This window comes from Idiotropiscis lumnitzeri, chromosome 1 (assembly GCF_059441095.1).
Source record: "Idiotropiscis lumnitzeri isolate Australia: NSW breed Sydney's pygmy pipehorse chromosome 1, RoL_Ilum_1.0, whole genome shotgun sequence".
Taxonomy (NCBI): domain Eukaryota; kingdom Metazoa; phylum Chordata; class Actinopteri; order Syngnathiformes; family Syngnathidae; genus Idiotropiscis; species Idiotropiscis lumnitzeri.
The window spans coordinates 16,189,267-16,206,177 of NC_142391.1; the positions used below are offsets into that span (position 1 = coordinate 16,189,267).

Consider the following 16,911-nt stretch of genomic DNA (forward strand, 5'->3'; position numbering starts at 1 on the left):
ACCCTCCTGCTGCGGCTCGTTAGTTGGCAGTGTTGCACCTGAACAAATTCAATGAACAAAAAAGTACATGAAATTGTCCGTACTTTGGGCGTACGTGAAATGAACGCTTCTGGGGCTAATGACCGGTTTTTGAACGGTAGTTTGTTTTTGTTCAAGAGTACCAGGTTTTATCTTGTTAAACTCCAAGGAGAATACTCGCCTCAACACACTGTAAATGAGACTTCATTTGGCGGAAAAGGAAAAACCCCAGCCGCCAACAGTCGCATGTCTCGTACGTCATCAAAATTGGAGGGCTGAATAACGTTGAATAACGCAAAGATGGAGCAAACAATAAATATTCTTAATATAGTATTCTCCTATCATAAATATTCGAGAATTTTAAGAGAATCACAGCGAGGATTCAGGACAAAAACAATCTTACAATTTTCTGTAAGTTTCAAAAACATACACGGACTGAAATTGCAATGAAACTGAAACGTCACATGGATTTGAAGCACCCTGCTAGCATTTTGTCTCAATGGTAACTAAAAAAATCAAAAGAAATTACAACGGTAAGTCAAAAAAGATAATTGGTGGTGCGCCATGATTTTTTTTTTTTCCCCGACGTGAACTTGGCTCACTAAAGGTTGAGAAGCACTGGTTTGGTTTGACCTGTAAGAGCATAATGGTGTAAACTATGGATAGGGAATCACCCTATTCAGTTAGGCCAAAAATGTTATTGGTTGCGCTACCTGTTTCACCCCTGGGATTGAGAAAATAACCTATGCGCTTCGTCTATACTCTCTTGTCAGTAAATCTTTTTTTAACCTGAGTCGCGACCGGTATAAAATGGGGTGAGGAGTTCATGTTTGTCCTTTTACAAAGCACCTTCACACCGAGCAAAAAAACAGATGGCATGCAAGCAGGTAAACAGGCAGATATATAGGTGGGAAAGCAAACAGATGATGAATAGACAGGCGGCTAGTCGGGCAGATTGGCTGAGCGGCGGCCAGCCTGGCTGCTTTCCGGCAGAGAAGTATTGGCCAGAAAGAGTCTCTGGCAGGCGGACGTGCAGATGGACAGAGACGGAGACACAAAAGCAGAGGGATAATGGCGGGGGAGAGAGAGAGAAAGGCTGGCTGGACCAAAGACAGGCAAGCAGAGCTGCAGACATGCACCATTGGTAGCAGGACAGGCAGTTGGCGTAAGGAGACGCAGGGACAGCAAATGCCTTTGGCAGAGCGGGAGAGCGAGGTAGCCTGAAATAGAGCTGCAGAGAGGGAGAGAGAGGATGAGGTCAGAGCACGGTTGGCTGGCTGACTGTTGATCTGTGTGGCACTGGGCTGGCAGGAGATTCTCCTCAGGGACAGAGCAGCTCCACACAGCCTCCCTCTCCATCCCACTATTGCGCCATCCTTCAGATGGACTGAAAGCTAAGCCTGGGAGGAGATCTTTAGCCCACACGCATGGCTCCAGTGTGAAGGCAGGGTAACATTTGCTATCGAGTGATGGCTAGGGGTGCTCAAACAAGAAGGAAAGAATCAAGCAACTACTCTATAGTATGTAATACTGTACTTTTTAAAATGAATAAATATAACTGTAGTGAAAGGTAACATTGGCTGGATTTATTTTTTATTCCAAAATGGCTCTTTAAGTAACTGCCTGAATAAAAATTTCCCAATTGCTAATCAGGTTCAGGGTGTATCTGGTGTGTATTATTTGTTAGTTACGTTATTTTTGTATCTTTGTTTTTAATAATGGGACTTTTGTTTCAGAGGATGTCGATATGCGAATTGAAGCACAGAGGATGTTTTTCATGGCTACATTTAAACAACATTAGTATGTGTTTGTGTAGGAGCATGTTTGTGTGCGTGCGAGAGCATGCATCTGCGTGCGTGCGTGTGTATGTGTGTATATTTGTCAGTGTGTGAATCTGTGCATGTGTGAGCAGGCTCAGGTGGATTGTGAACCCGGCAGATGGACATTTGGAGCAGCTTTTCAGCCTGCAGCAAAACGCAACTCTCTCTCTCTAGTTCTCTTTCTCTCCTCTCTCTCTCACACACACATGCAGCTGCACCCCCATTAACATACACACACACATACACAACCAGGTCATGGCATATGTTTTAGAGAATAGAATGAAAATATTTTATGCAACTGTCAGTCCGAAGATTTTAAGGAATTTATCCCCCCATCAGTTTATAGTAAAATTACTTTTTTCGTCAATGCCTGTTAGGACAGGCCCAAGAATAATGGCAGAAACCCACCCCGCAACAAATATTGCTTTCTAATTTGAGCGCCATTCAGACCTATGTTGGGTTTCACAGCCATTTGCATGAAAACATCCCACCTTTCCAGGAGCTGTCACCTCAATGTGGCTGCAATATGCAGGGTGATCGCAACCTAACAAGTTTGCTGACGACGTTCCAAAAATGCACATATACATATTTCACAACAAGTGTTATGAAATGTACAGTATGTGTGCTAGGCGAAGGAAACACTGTGTCTGGAAACAAATGAGACAAACATTGTATGCATTTAAGCACAATTTGTCTTGGTCCAATCAAGAGCAAGCAAATAACACTGCCCAAAAATGGGTGAAATTTTGGTGCGACAAGATTTGTCATCTTGCGTTTGTTTTAACACTAGCGTGGTGCAAGCCACTCGCTGCACTTATCATCATTGCTATTTCTTCAATATTTGTGTGGAAAGAAATTTGGTCCGACTGAAGCATCATTCTTCAGATTTATAACCAATTTCAAATATGCATATGTAAATGAGAATGTATGTAATAACTTATTACATAAGTTGAATTCCGTAGATTGAAGACTTTTTACGGATGGATTACAAAGACCATATATGGATGGATTTGGATGTGTGGAGGGTGAGATTCAAATGCCGGTTTATGACTCCGTTCCCCCCACAACTCCTATAAAAATCATCCCTCCATTATCTGTACCGCTTATCCTCAGAAGGGTCGCGGGGGGTGCTGGAGCCTATCCCAGCTATCTTCGGGCAGTAGGCGGGGACACCCTGAACTGGTTGCCAGCCAATTGCAGGGCACACAGAGACAAACAAACATCCGCGCTCACACTCACACCTAGGGGCAATTTCGAGTGTTCGATCAACCCGCCTTGCGTGGTTTTGGAATGTGGGAGGAAACTGGAGTACCCAGAAAAAACCCACACAGGCACAGGGAGAACATGCAAACTCCACACATGAAGTCCGCAGCCGGAATAAGAACCCACGACCTCTGCACTGTGAGGCCAACGTGCTAACCAGTCCTCCAGCGCCCTCCTATAAAAATCATTAGCTGGCTAATTTATGGCTTCCCCTTTGTTCTCTCGTCTGTCGTATTGCAGTGAACTAAGTACAAACAAATTGACACGGCAATGTGGGACACGCAAGGGACTGAGAGAGCTGATTGGTTGACACAAGGGACCAGGTTGACGAGCACAATAGAACTGAATGAGACAGTCTTTGACAAAAGGGACACACGGACAACATGACTAAACTAAAAACTAATCAAAACCAAATCCTCCAAACACAGAACACGACAATCCTTTTTTTTTTTTTTAAAGGTGTGGAAATTCATTTTGAATAGCCTGTTTTTTTCCACAGAACTACATGGTAAAAAACCACAATCTGCCCACGTGAATGAATGGCTTTCAAGGAGCTATAATGAATAACAAATTGAAACACACTCAGAAAGCCCAATCCCTTCGACTCAGACTGTAGAATCTTAGCAGCTCGTGAGGGGGCATTCTCTCGCTATTCTATTATGCTGTTATTTTTAGTGCCACAGGATACCCAGTGACTGTGTAGAGACTTGTCAGTGACTAATGTGTTTGTGTGATCAACAGGGGTGGGGTAAGACACGTGTGTATGGGTGTGTGTATGAGTGTGTGTCTGTTGCTGCATTTGACATGGATGGAATTTGGAAAGTGCGCATTCTTTTACCTTACCTATAGTGTCTATGTGTGTGCGCGCGCGTGCCAGAGACAAGAGAGATGGCATGTGTGTACAGTAGCTGGGTGTTCTCTCTTTTTCTGTCTCTCATCCTTTCTGGCTCGCTCCCCTGCAGTGATCAGTGAGTGTTTTTCAGTGTGTGTGCGCGTCTGCATTTGTGTGTGCAACTCTGAATGTTAATGACTATGAAGCTGAGGGTTTGCATGCCGCTCTGTTTGTGCCTGCTTCATTGCCTATGCTGACATACAGCAATGAAAGTTGTGGGTACTTTTGTGTGTGCGCGTGTGTGCGTGCGTGCGTGTGCTTGCCTCTGTTGTCATCCCTGGGTAAAGCCTCAGGACAAATAGGGTCATGTGACAGGCAACCCTCCCTATCTATCTGCAGCCTGCACCATCAGTATTCTGGGCCAACACTGGCAGCAATGTAGGTGGGGGACAAGAAGAGAAAAAGGAGGGAAATGAATGGGTGCAAAACTGCGAGGCTTATACTGTATATTTATTCAGATGAAGACGTGCTTTCTAAAAAGATTACACAAAAAAACGGGAATGCATTGATTCAAACTGCTGCCGCTTCTTGTTGCTTGCAAGCTGTCTACGATGCCGCACAATGTGCAGACAATGTAATCTGAACAAACGGTGCTTCTACCGACCACGTGCAGAACGACATTATAGACGCTCTCGATTTATATAGTCATCTTCTTGTTAACTGCGGTAACAGGAACGTGTCTATTATTGAAGACATTTTCTGAACGTGTATTCAGCTTCCTCGCGAGCACAACTTTATTATTCACACTATCTCAACCACCCACCGCCACTTCTGAAGTCAATGGGAATGAGCGAGTAAAAAGGAGTGAGAAAAAGAGTTGAGTTTTGGGATGGAGAAACCCAAGGAGAGGAGAACAATGGATCTCAGTACATTTAGACGTGGGTGCTGTGAGACCACGCATACGAGGAAACAAGTGCATGTATTCATAAAGACGTGAATATACAGAGTAGTCCTTCAGTAATCAGGATATTCATGGTCAACTGAGTCAGAGGCATGCGTGTCACCGGTAAATATAGGCTCCCTCACTTCTATACATTCCATCCGTCACGCTGAGCGAAAAGGAGTCGGTGCTCCTACATATTGTCTGACTGCTAGAGTACATGCATGAGCATCACAGAATGTCTTGGAACATGTGGCTTCTGACAGGCTGCCATCTGGGAAGTGACTGGTCTTCAGCAAGCCTCAGCTTTCGCTTACTCTTATTCGTTCAGGTAAAAAAAAAAAATGCAAATGGTGGACTACATTTTATTTTACTGCATAGTTGGAATGAAAAATGTAGTATTCTGTGACCAAAAATAATAATTAACAAGACATGATTCTTGTTAGTTAAACCTCAGCTAACACATTTTGGATGTCCAATTGAAAATTGTGACTGATCCAGTCTGGCCCATCGTAATAAGTCTTTCTTTCAGCCCCGCACAGTGGCGGGCCGTGCATTTCCCACCTACGCCTTCAGTGAAGTCCTACTTAGTTCGACTTGAATAAATACTCTTCATAATGACATCATTTATGACACCACGGCTGGACAAATAATTTACAGACACACACCTACGCACTAGTGGGTGTTGGACGACCTCAGCTAGCTTCTCTTGAAAGGTCTGTCTTGAAAATGGCCTTGCATGTATATTGACAATGAAATCCACACCTTTTCCTCCTTTGGCCATTGTGGGTTAAAAAAAAAAGCAAGAATATATATTAGATTTTTTAACCGTTATCGATTATCTATCAAATCTAAGACCCTGTTCATTCGCACTGCACAGACGCCCGCATGATTCATTCTGAAGACGTACTTCGATAGCTGTGAGGCAACATAAGCTAGCTGGATTCTAATTGAAAAGCAAAGCATTTGAGAGTGGAGACATTGGCTTGATTTTTCATTATTCTAAAGCCTTACACAAACTATGCAGCCAACACAACTGGACCTTTGACTTATTGAATTTTTTTTTGACCCTTTAGGAATTGTTTTGGGGTCCCCCCGGTGTATCTTGTCATGTAGTCTTCTATACGAAGTGTTGTCCTGTGGCTTTTCTAAGTTAAGGCTCTGTAATCTTGCAGTTATTTTGCTGCTGGGGATAAATCACATTCTGCCCCCCCTCTCTCTCTGATTCAGAAACACACACATTCACAAACACACCCCCACACACACAAAGTCCCCTATCAGGGTCGTGAAGTGAACGAAGCCTCCCCAGTCTGATAATCAGCCATGCATACACGAGCTGACACACACTCCCACTCCTTTTTGAACACACAGAGCAGCAGAAAAGAGAGATTTGAATGAGAGAGGGAGGGAGAGAGAGAAAGGAGCCTCATCAAGTAATTAAGGCCCTGGCTTTCCCTTGGAAATTAAAGGAATGGTCCTTTGCGCTCTCTCTCTCTGTTTCTCCTCATGGTGGTCTGATTGCTGTCTGGCTTTTGCGCTCACCTGAGTATTCCACGCCGTCTCCCCAGCAGCTGACTAACAATGCATTGTGCTGGCAATTTATCCACTGTGGCTAATTTTACTCTGTCACCTCTCCTCACGTTCTACCGCAAAAGGAGAGAAGGGTGGGGATTTCACATCATTCTCCATGTGTTTTTAAAAGCCACATGGTCACCAAAGTGATGCTCTTTAATTTGGCCCGCTACAGTACAGTTTGCCGCACAGATGAGTTCAGTTCAGTTCGAGTGTGTCAAGTGGCAGACAAGGACGTCATGTTTACGTGTCACAGCAGTTCAGTCCAGCAGGTCAAGCATACCTGGTCAGTTGCGCCTCTCACTTCCTTTTAATAGAGGAGCGGGTCAGAAAGTGGCTTTTACCATGGTTCACACTTTCTTGTTGATAGGTGCAGGGAGGTCATAAAGAGGCAGTCCACTTTAGTACCTGACAGCTTCTTTCACCTCTATGCCTCCGAGCATACTGCCGCCCAAATGTATTGTGTTGAGGGCACATTCTGTGGCAACAAAGAATCCCCTCTCAGTTACTTTATGAGATGATTGATTGAAAATCTGCTTTTAGATGTCTTTGTCAGTTCATCGGAGGGCTGGCTTGAATTAAAATGGTAAAATCCGGACTTGGTTGAGCAATAACAAATGCTCTGCTATCCTTTGAATGAACCCGAGCTGGACTCTCTTTCCACAGTCTCGAGCTCATTATTATAAAAATGTGTGGCCCAGAAAAGGGAAATCAAAGGACTGAGGGGTGACATGAAACATTGTGATGACATTAAAAGAAACACGTTAAACAACCTCACTTGATCTTGGAAACGGTCCAATAGCAATGCACTTGGGGTTTAGTGTCATAACGCACTGCGTCAATCAAAGAGGTGTCTCGAACAATCTGATTACTTATATATACAGTATAATGTTCCCCCGCCACTTAGCGCTTTCCATTTTGCGGCTTCAGTGTTTGGTGGGATTTTTCAAATTTTTCATAAAAAAAAAAAAATACTACCATATCGACAGCCATATCTTGGAAAGACTATCGGTTAAAAGAGATGAGTTGACTCTGAGGCTTTGTACATACCCACGGTCACTCCGAAAAGACGTGATTGCCTGCAAAGACCTTGCACCTTCTCCAGTCTCGTCCACGTTAATATCATTTCATTTTTGTCTAAATGTGCCGTTCAGTTTGTCGAGCCAGATAAGCGGAAACAGCTGTGTTCCAAGGCTGTGAGCGGAGCATGCTCGGCCACCCGACAAGCATGGCTCGCTCAGAAAGAGACGAATCATCGGCACATAAAATGTTAATATGTTAAAGTTTGTCTGAAAAATGCTTACCTAGTTATTACCATTGATGGTGTCAAGGTGCACTCGCCTGACTTGTGTGCGGGCAGTGTTGGAACTGTTCGGTGCAACTGGCTGGCGACCAGTTCAGGAGCGCGCCTATCACCCAAAGCTGGGATAGACGCCAGCAAAATGGAGGTTAAGTGCATCTTCTTTTGACTGATCATACTTGAAATGTTTCAGCTTAAGCAGAGTCCACCTGTGGTTATTTCAGTTGATTGGACATGATTAGGACAGGCATGGAGCTGTCTCACAGATGACCAAGTATCAAGTCAAGGGAATTGTCTATCATCCTCAGAGAGGGTTGTTTTGAGGCACATATCAGGGGAAGAGGGCAAAATAATTTCTTTTGGGACATGTTGGACTATTGCAGACGCACTGTATACAGATTTATATCATTAGGTGAGCCCAATTATGGTAGATTTTCCTCAGAATAGATGACATGTTTCTGCAAACAAAGATTTGCCTTGATGCCGATGTTTTGTTGTTTTTTTCCTGTTGATTTCTGCTTTATCACTATTTGTACAGTAGGAAACACTTTTCATTGTGATCCTTTCCCCGTGGTGGGAATTCTGAGTAAACACTCACATAGGCAAAGCATGAATCATAGTAATTGACCTTCGCTCTGTCCAGATGTGCCATGTTTCAGGTTGAGAGTGGTCGCAAACCTCGCATGTTTGCTTTTTGTGTCTTATATTACCTCAGTTGGTGCTCGCAGTACAGTCTGGTCGAGGTGATTGAAAGAATACAGCGTGAAGACCAAAACAGAGAATCAGGTGAACCGACCCAAATGATGTCATTGGATTTGCACACAGTGACATGCGATAAAAACGCAGGAGGAGATTTTCGTCTGTCCTCTTTGATCTTTGTCTCAGACTGACATGCCCAACACTCAGCAGATCTTTGATATGCAACACAGAGAGACCTCCAGTCTGACCCTCAACTTGGCCGGAAACCCATCAAACACATGGAAGTGCTCTGAAAATTGCCAGTTTCATGTGGAACATGATGACATTCAAGCAAAGAAATCATTTTTGTGTGTGTGCGCATGTGTGTGTTGCACAGAGAACACAGGATATAGAACACAGAGAGAGATTCCATCTCCTCTCTGCCTGTATACATATCTGCTAGAATGTAGGTCAGGCAGCTACAGTCTCGATCAGAGCCTGGGAGATGAGGTTTGGTTGTGTGTGTGTGCGTGTGTGTCGGCACGTCACATGAATAAAGCATCCCTGCGTGGCCCATTGTCCTCAAGTGTCGTATGTACGTTTTATTTAAATAATGGGTATGATTTCTGTGAATTTGTGTGTTGGGGGTGTTTTAAACTCCTGTCATGTACAATATGTGTCACTGGAAATGTGACAGCAGACATCACATCTCCGTGCACAGAGCGCAGCAAGTGTGCCCATACAAAAGGTTTTCATTGTTGTGTTCGTGGAGGTTTGTGGATGACGGAGCAGCCAGTCTTTCCCAGCTATTTGTGGTGTGTTTCTTGGCTTTGATAGATATAGAAGGCCAGTGAAGGGCAGACATGGTGCTCCTCATTCTTCCAGGAACACTCAGTGAGAAGTACACACACATTCACAATCCTGCTTTTCATCGCAACAAAAGGAAAGGATGTGAATAGCTTTGTGCACGTGTGTCTTCGGCTGTCTATACATCAGTGTGTGCTTGAAGAATGCTGTGTGTGTGTCTTCTCTGTGGGTGTGCCCCCATTGCAGTTGGAGGTCTATTATTCCCTCTCTGTGCCTGTGACTGTCGCTGTCCTTGGTTCTGAAACTAGCACACAGGCGCCTCAACTTCATGACCAGAATACCTTCCACATATTGCACACAAGCTGCGGCAGGTTGTATTGTATTCATTTCCATTGTCTTTCTTTCAATCGCTCTTCTTTTGTCGAAAGACCCCCCACCCCCCTTTCACACTCCTTTTTTTTTTCCCCCACACATGCACATAGAAAACACTAAGGGAATGTGGGATGTGTCCTGATTAAGAGTCAGAGAGCTGTGATTTGTCATCAGCCCCCACATGAAGACCTTCATCAGAGGACAGAGCCAACACTTACACGCTGATTATAATGACCAAGAAGCCAGGATGCCTGTGCCGTGTGAGAGAGGGGAGGAGTTTTAAGCCACAGATGTAACAGTTTGGACAAAAGTATTAGGACACAAGGCATTTCAGCCGACACATGCCTACATGGAGCTTGTTTGTTGCCATTAATTAATGAGGTTAGAGGTCATCTACGTTGGACCTATGGTGGACCTGGCTCATCATCTCTGTTCTTGTTCATGCCAAACCAGTTCAAGTTAATGTTACATAGTTATGCGGGAACAAAAAAAAAAAAAGTGGGCGGGCTTTCTCTAAGTGCTCCCACAAAGCTGGAAGCATCCAAATGTCCAACATTTTTGATTCATTAATCGTGTGTTTTCACATAATAACAATATTCTCTATGATTGAACTTGCTATATTATATTATCTTAGCTTATAATTACTGTTAGTTCTCATTTTAATGTGTTACATGGGTCTGCATGATTTATTAAAATTGACCTGGCAAAGAGATTTGCCAAAACGTGGGAACAACAGATGTTTCTTCATGTGCTTTTTTTTTTTTGTGACTAATACCAGAAATGCTCCGCTGTTCCAAAGTAAAGACCACTTAAACTTGGAACAGCCAGCACGTTTTACATAATACACAACAGCCACTCTGCACATTCACTGCTTGCCCACAGTTGTGTTTGTCCCAAGGGACCAATGATTATTTTGTTTGAATCTGCTTTGAGATGGGCTGTGAATGACGGTGTGTGTGTGTGTGGGTGTGTGTGTGTGTAACGGCCAGTTTGTAGCTTCCAAATGTGGCGATAATTTGTTTCTCTGCGCCACATCTGCTTTCCCTCGATACACTCTTTCAATTAGCAGCATCGGAGGCAACGAGACAGGCAGGCAGTCTTTGAGCGACACCTCTGTAGCCTTTCCTAGCTCTATGTTCATTTCCTGGTATCGCATTTGACCTTTTTTTGACAGAGAGGGACCTCTTTTCCTTACTCCCCACCCTCACCCCCCATTTCCTCTCCTTCTGGAACTTTGCGAAGGATGGAGAGCAAAGCAGAGGAATCATGGAGGCTGGAACGGATCATTAGCTATATTTGTCCCCCTCTTCCCGCGGAAGATGATAGATCTAGCTAATTACCCCATGTTGCCGAAGCCGATCGCACATGACAAGCGGTCGTCTCTGTGGTAGAAATCTGCATTGGCTCGGGCGTGCGCCGCATAGATGATGCTATATGATTATTCATGAGCTGGAGTCAAAGGAGAGGAAGAAATATCAGATGGCTCATGTGAATGTGATTGTTGTGAAAATGATTTTAATGATGTATGTTCTCCCTCTTCTTTTTTCAATGTAGAAAATGAGTCTGGAGGAGATGTGGTGAGCATTTCCTCTCCAAGTGAACGGCAGTAGGTTAAAGTGGAAGCTGAGGTCTGGAAGAACTGTCTCAACGCCAAAGCACTGCAGGTAGCGTGAAACCTCTTTGCTTAACTCAACAAATTCATACATTGTACTTTGTCAAAATGTTAAACCCACACTCAAGTCAAGTTGAAGAATGTTTCATTTCATTATTCAGAGCTGTTTTCTTGTCATCAAAAGACTGATGAACTGATTTCTCTGAATGATTTGCAATTATCCTGTGATGTTGTTTCCCGATCTGTTTGGAAAAATACAATCTGAAATTTTGTGCAATAGTTCTACTCGCAAATACAAATTAAAATTTACATGACTATTTGTTAACCACATTGGTGAGGGCATCCATATGTGACACCCTTGGAATAATTATCACGCATCATAATAAAATCCAGGTTTACAAGTAAAAAAATCACAGAAAGTATGAAAGCAATTAAATAAACCGTGTTTAGAAAAGGATTGTTGTATGCTGAAGCTAAACTTTCTAAACAGAGGAAAAATGACTTTTCAGGATAAAACGTTTTTTAAGTAAACACAATGAAGATGGATAGATTGTAAGGTGTATTTTTAAGTGGAAATTAACATCCCCCCCCCCCCCCCCCCCATCTTGTTTGAATTTACAAAACATCTGAGCAGGGACGGCTCCAGGATATTTTCTCTCCCGGGGCTAAAGGGGGGCTTGACTGATACATGGGGGCGGCTGCGAAAAGAAATTATAAATAAATTATCGAATATCAAATAAAATACGGAAGGGGCTTAACTGATGCTACACAGATTTTTTTATGGGGCAAGTGCTGCCCCCCCCCCAGCACCTGTGTAGCGCCACCCCTGCATTTGGGTAATTATTAAAGACATCACTAAATTTGTCTGTTTTTAATTATCTTCATAAAACACTCTCTCATTAGACAGGAAATGTTTAGAATCAACATTTTAACGTTTGTAATTTTTTAAATGTTAACTGAAAATATTTAACTGCAAAAGAGTAAACAGTAAATTTGTACTCACGCTTATCGCTGACTTAAAGAAAATAATGCTTGTGCTTCATAGATGAGAGGTTTTCCATTCCTCTGTTTGCAGTATTTCTCTTCTTTTAGTATTGTCATTAACTTGTCATTAAATATTGTTCCTACGTGAAATTAATTTACACCAAAGCCACTTAGTTTAATCCTCAAAAATGTGTTTGCATGAGCAACACACTTGGCATTGTTTTTGTGCAACATGTAAGGTCACTTGAAATTGAACACTGCGGGCGCATTCCACTTTTGAGGTTCCGCGTGTAGTATTTTCAAGCTCGGATTGCATAGTAAAGTGGCACAAAAACAGATTTTCTATCATTTTCAGCAAATGGGTTGTTGCGCTGGTGTTCTGATCAGAGCTCTTCATGCTCAAACCACATCAGTGGCACACCGCAGGCCATTTTTCTCCACACTAGTTACAAACTCCACACCAGATTTCTGTCTCCATCCTCCTTGGCCGTTCACTCACTCTGTCTCGTTCTCACTCAATGCCCTCCCTGACGTGCAGATCTCCCCAGCCTTTCACACTAATTCAGATGCACTTAGCATCGGGTTGGCACACGTTTGCTGTCACTAGATGATGCATGGCAGAGCTATTTGCAGAGAAATTTGATAATGCCGATGGAGGTTTGGTGGTTCTGTAGTGCTGCTCTGGATGGCATACCAATGTGCGAGTGTGAATCATTGCGTGCTTTTGTGCTTGGGTGTGTGAGGGTGGCTGTGAGAGAGCGGGATTGGTTGCCATGTATAAAACGCATTCTTCCAAAACTTGAAGGTGAAACAAAGAGAAACTGATTACAGTGTGACATGTTTTGACAGTCCTCTTTTCATCTGACTTTGTTAACAACATTTTAACCACACATGGTCCGGTCTTAGAGGCTGTGTGTCTTACCAGCTTTTATTCATGGCAATATTGTTCATTTTGTCTTTCAAAAGCTCATTTTATTTGTATCATGCTCATTTTTCGCCTCGTTAAAATTCTGTACTCATTTTATACGAGCCAAAGTCTAAATAGTTCACATATTTTTAGTAGAAGCTTTAAGGTGCTAGCTAACTTTGAATTAGCTGAGCCAAACTCAACTTATTAAAGTATCCAAATGTTGATGATGAATTAGTTATATGTCGTAAGATCGACTGTTAAAAATTTAAATTGAATGTTCCCTTGATTTTGTTTGACTGTAGGCTTTCAAGGCCAAAGCAACGCGCAAACCTGGAGAGCATTTAAAAAAAAAAAAAAAAAAAAACTTTTATCACTGCCTTTTATTTGAGGTGTAATTGGCACTTGAAAAGATGGAGTGTGCTTCCTCCTCATCTTGAATATGCAGACCAACCTTCGTTTTTCTTAAGGAATGCAGAGAGGCTCAGAAATAACAAAACACATGGAAGGTTTTCCAACATGTGCTGGAGAGGCAAGCATGTTTCTAGGGAAGACATGGACAAACTATGGCCCGCGGATCTTTTTAATCCGGAAACCATTCAGATATGTTTCTGTGCTCTCTTCATCTATTTGCATTTTCTATGAGGTTTGTATACTACACACAACACTTTAGTATGTCTGGCTCAAACACTCCATCCAAATGTTCCTGGCGCGGCCCCTCTGTCAAATTTTAGAAGCCATTGTGGCTCTGAATTGGTCTCCAGTCAATCATAGGGCAAATCTAGATGAAAAATAATCAACAGCCATGGACAATTATCGATCTTTAATTAATCTAATACGAATACTTCCCACCTAAAAAGGGAATTATTTTATGGGAAAATGCAAACAGTGACGTGATAGCCACATGAACCACCATGAAGCTCTACTACTACTATTTTTAAAAATGACCAATCTTTTAAGAATGTTAGTCACATTTCAGAAGCTTGAAAGTCCACAGTTACACAACATCCACCACAAGATTGAACCACACTGAACACTTACTAAGAACCCAAAAAAGCAGGTGCTATTTGTTATCCCACAAAAAGAGTGCATGGTCTGTTGCGAGTGTTGGGAGTGATTTGTAAGATTGCAATCTTTACAACAATAATCCCCCAAATTGTGCTTGGCTAAATTGCACATTCACTCACTCAGAGCAGAATGTTTGTGCTGTTGGCAACAGGTGCACTCGTGCAGGAAAGTAGGTTTTTCACTTTTGGTAGAGGTGATGGTTTGCCCTGCGAGAACAAACATTTGAAGTGATGGAATTAATAATGCTAACCATTTTTTTCTAGTACTACCATTTGTTGTTGACTGAAAATGACATCAAAGTGCCTAAGATCTCAGCTTGCAAATGTCACATGACCAAACTCAGAAAGTGGATGAGCCGTGACCGTGACTTTTGTACTGAAATTTAATTTTCAGTCTATAGTAAGTGACAAAATGGCCGCCTCATAAGATGGATAAAAACAGGTGGATTTATCTGCTAATTTCATATTTCACAAAAGCAATTTTAATTAGACTACCGTGTTTAGGCTAGTAGGGACGTATCAAACATATTGGGTTCGGTCTGTCAGCCGTCTTTTACTATATAAGCCATCAGTGGCTATTTCTTTTTGAAAATTCCGTGCAATCAAGCTATAACGACTACGTGAAAAAGTCCATGTTCCCTAAAGTGTTATGTGTTATCTAGGCTACAGTTTCTCTGCTGCCCGTATGCGTGGCGTACATATTGAGGCAGCGGACGGCCCAGCGGCCTCATCAGAGTGCTCACTAGCCGGGCGTGACATCGCCAGGCTTGGAGGAGGAGAAAACAAAAATCGTCCAGGGGGATCAGTGCATCACTGCGTTGTTGTGGCCACTTCACAGTGCACCACGGTTGGCCACAATTTTGCCAATGGCCTCCTGAATTTCAACTGAGGCAAAGGAGGGGAAAATTGTCCCAACCCGCCCGCCAAGACTCAGAGGATAGCCCATGAGAGCGTGGGCATTGCTCGGAAGAAGCCGGGAGGGCGTGGAATAGGCACATATTAGATTGACTGCTGAAGGTCGGCTTCAGCAGACACACCCACACAGTCAGACTCCATCTTTCATTATTTTGGAGCCATTTGATACATCTGGCAATTTTTTATTCATTCTAATTTGGCACACTTATTAATACACTTTTGGTGTGTCAAATTCACTAGACATTTTTTGTCACTTTTGACACAGTAGATGTTTAAAATCAAAATCTGTGAGCCTTACTGCAAGGGAGCATGATTTCTACCAGTCAGTCTGCACAAGAAAATAACAATAGAAAACTAAATGCAATGTTACCATCATTTTATAAAAGCATCAATAATAATTGTGGAACATTACAAAATGAATATAACAATGAATAAACAAATACATGTTAATGGGTTGAAATATGAAATTTTCTAGTATTTCAACACCACTCCTAGAAAGGTTAAATATTCACGTCTAGTCCAGGGGTGGGCAAACTTTTTGATTGGCGGGCCACAATGGGTTCTAAAATTTGACAGAGGCGCCGGACCAGAAGCAAATGGATGGAGTGTTTTGGTGACTTCACCTCATCGGAGAAAAAAAAAAAAACATTTAATTTTAATTGAAAGTGAACAAAAGCATAACAATATATATGTCTTTGAAAAACCATTTATTTTTTTAGAAAATAAAACATTTACAAGGTTTCTTCATTTAATTTTTTTCAAGTTTGGCGGGCCGAATTAAAACATCTAATGGGCCGCATGTGGCCCCCGGGCCGTAGGTTGCCCACACCTGGTCCCGTGTATAACCTCAATTATACAATCAGGAGTGAAAACCTTTCACTTTTGACTCATCACCACCCAGTTTGATTAAAACAGATTCCCGGGTTAATTGTACCATCATGTTAAAATTGTTGAGAGATTTTTGTCATTTTTCCATTGCGCTTCAGCACCATCAACCGTACAATTATTAGGGACACCTGTAATAATAAAAAAGGAGATAATTATCTAACAAGCAGGCTGTTTAGAGAGCTGACCTCCACCACACAGAAAATCCTGTTGGTTTTTGTAATGTCAGACATTTTTTTTTGCAGGTGTTTCTCCACTAATGGGATCCACACAGTAATGATTTTTTTCGTGTCCCTTCCTGTCACTACACAATCCTCATTCGTGTATTTGGACAATTCCAATAGTTTTGAAGTTTCTGGCAGCACACTGGCGGGCTTGCACGTGACCAATTGTTGTTTTGATGTTGGTATTAAGTTGTGTTGTATAATTTATAAACATCTACAAGGCCACAGAGCAGCAGCTCACCTGCCAAAAGAAGAGCCAAGGTCATCATAATTTCCATACATGCAGTCTGCGAAATATGGAACAATTCGCTCGCTGGGCAGTTGCTCATCATTGTCAGTCATTTGTCCACAGACATATTTATGTTCTCATCCTCCCTCACAAGTACGTAAGGTCATTCCATACCAGCTTACCTGCTAATATTTACAAGGTATCTCTGCCTTTTATCATTTTATTTTCCATCCTGTTGAAACATTTATGGACATTCATAAAGAAACACACTATTAAGACTGAAGGGCTCGACAGTGGCCTAAGTGTAGCATCAATAAATCATGTTTAATAAAAAGAGACAACCAAACAAGTTCATGGCCTCTGTTATTGCCTAAAGCTAGCTTGCATGGATATTTAGGGATATAAAAAAAAAAAGAAGAGTTCAAAGGTCTTCAGGCACCTGAAGAAGTGACGTGTTGTACGGAAGGAGAGAGACACATCTAACTT

At 42.4% G+C, this 16,911-nt stretch overlaps 1 protein-coding gene across 6 annotated transcripts in view; it reads left to right on the top strand.

The window, feature by feature from the left end:
- The window catches only part of myt1lb (myelin transcription factor 1-like, b), a 105,780-nt gene that overhangs the window by 14,874 nt on the left and 73,995 nt on the right, over positions 1 to 16,911 (top strand). For all 6 annotated transcript variants that reach the window (XM_088288904.1, XM_088288648.1, XM_088288844.1 and 3 more), the window contains one exon: positions 11,157 to 11,266. The gene's annotated coding sequence lies outside the window, so the exon portion shown is untranslated. The remainder of the gene's footprint in view (positions 1 to 11,156; positions 11,267 to 16,911) is intronic.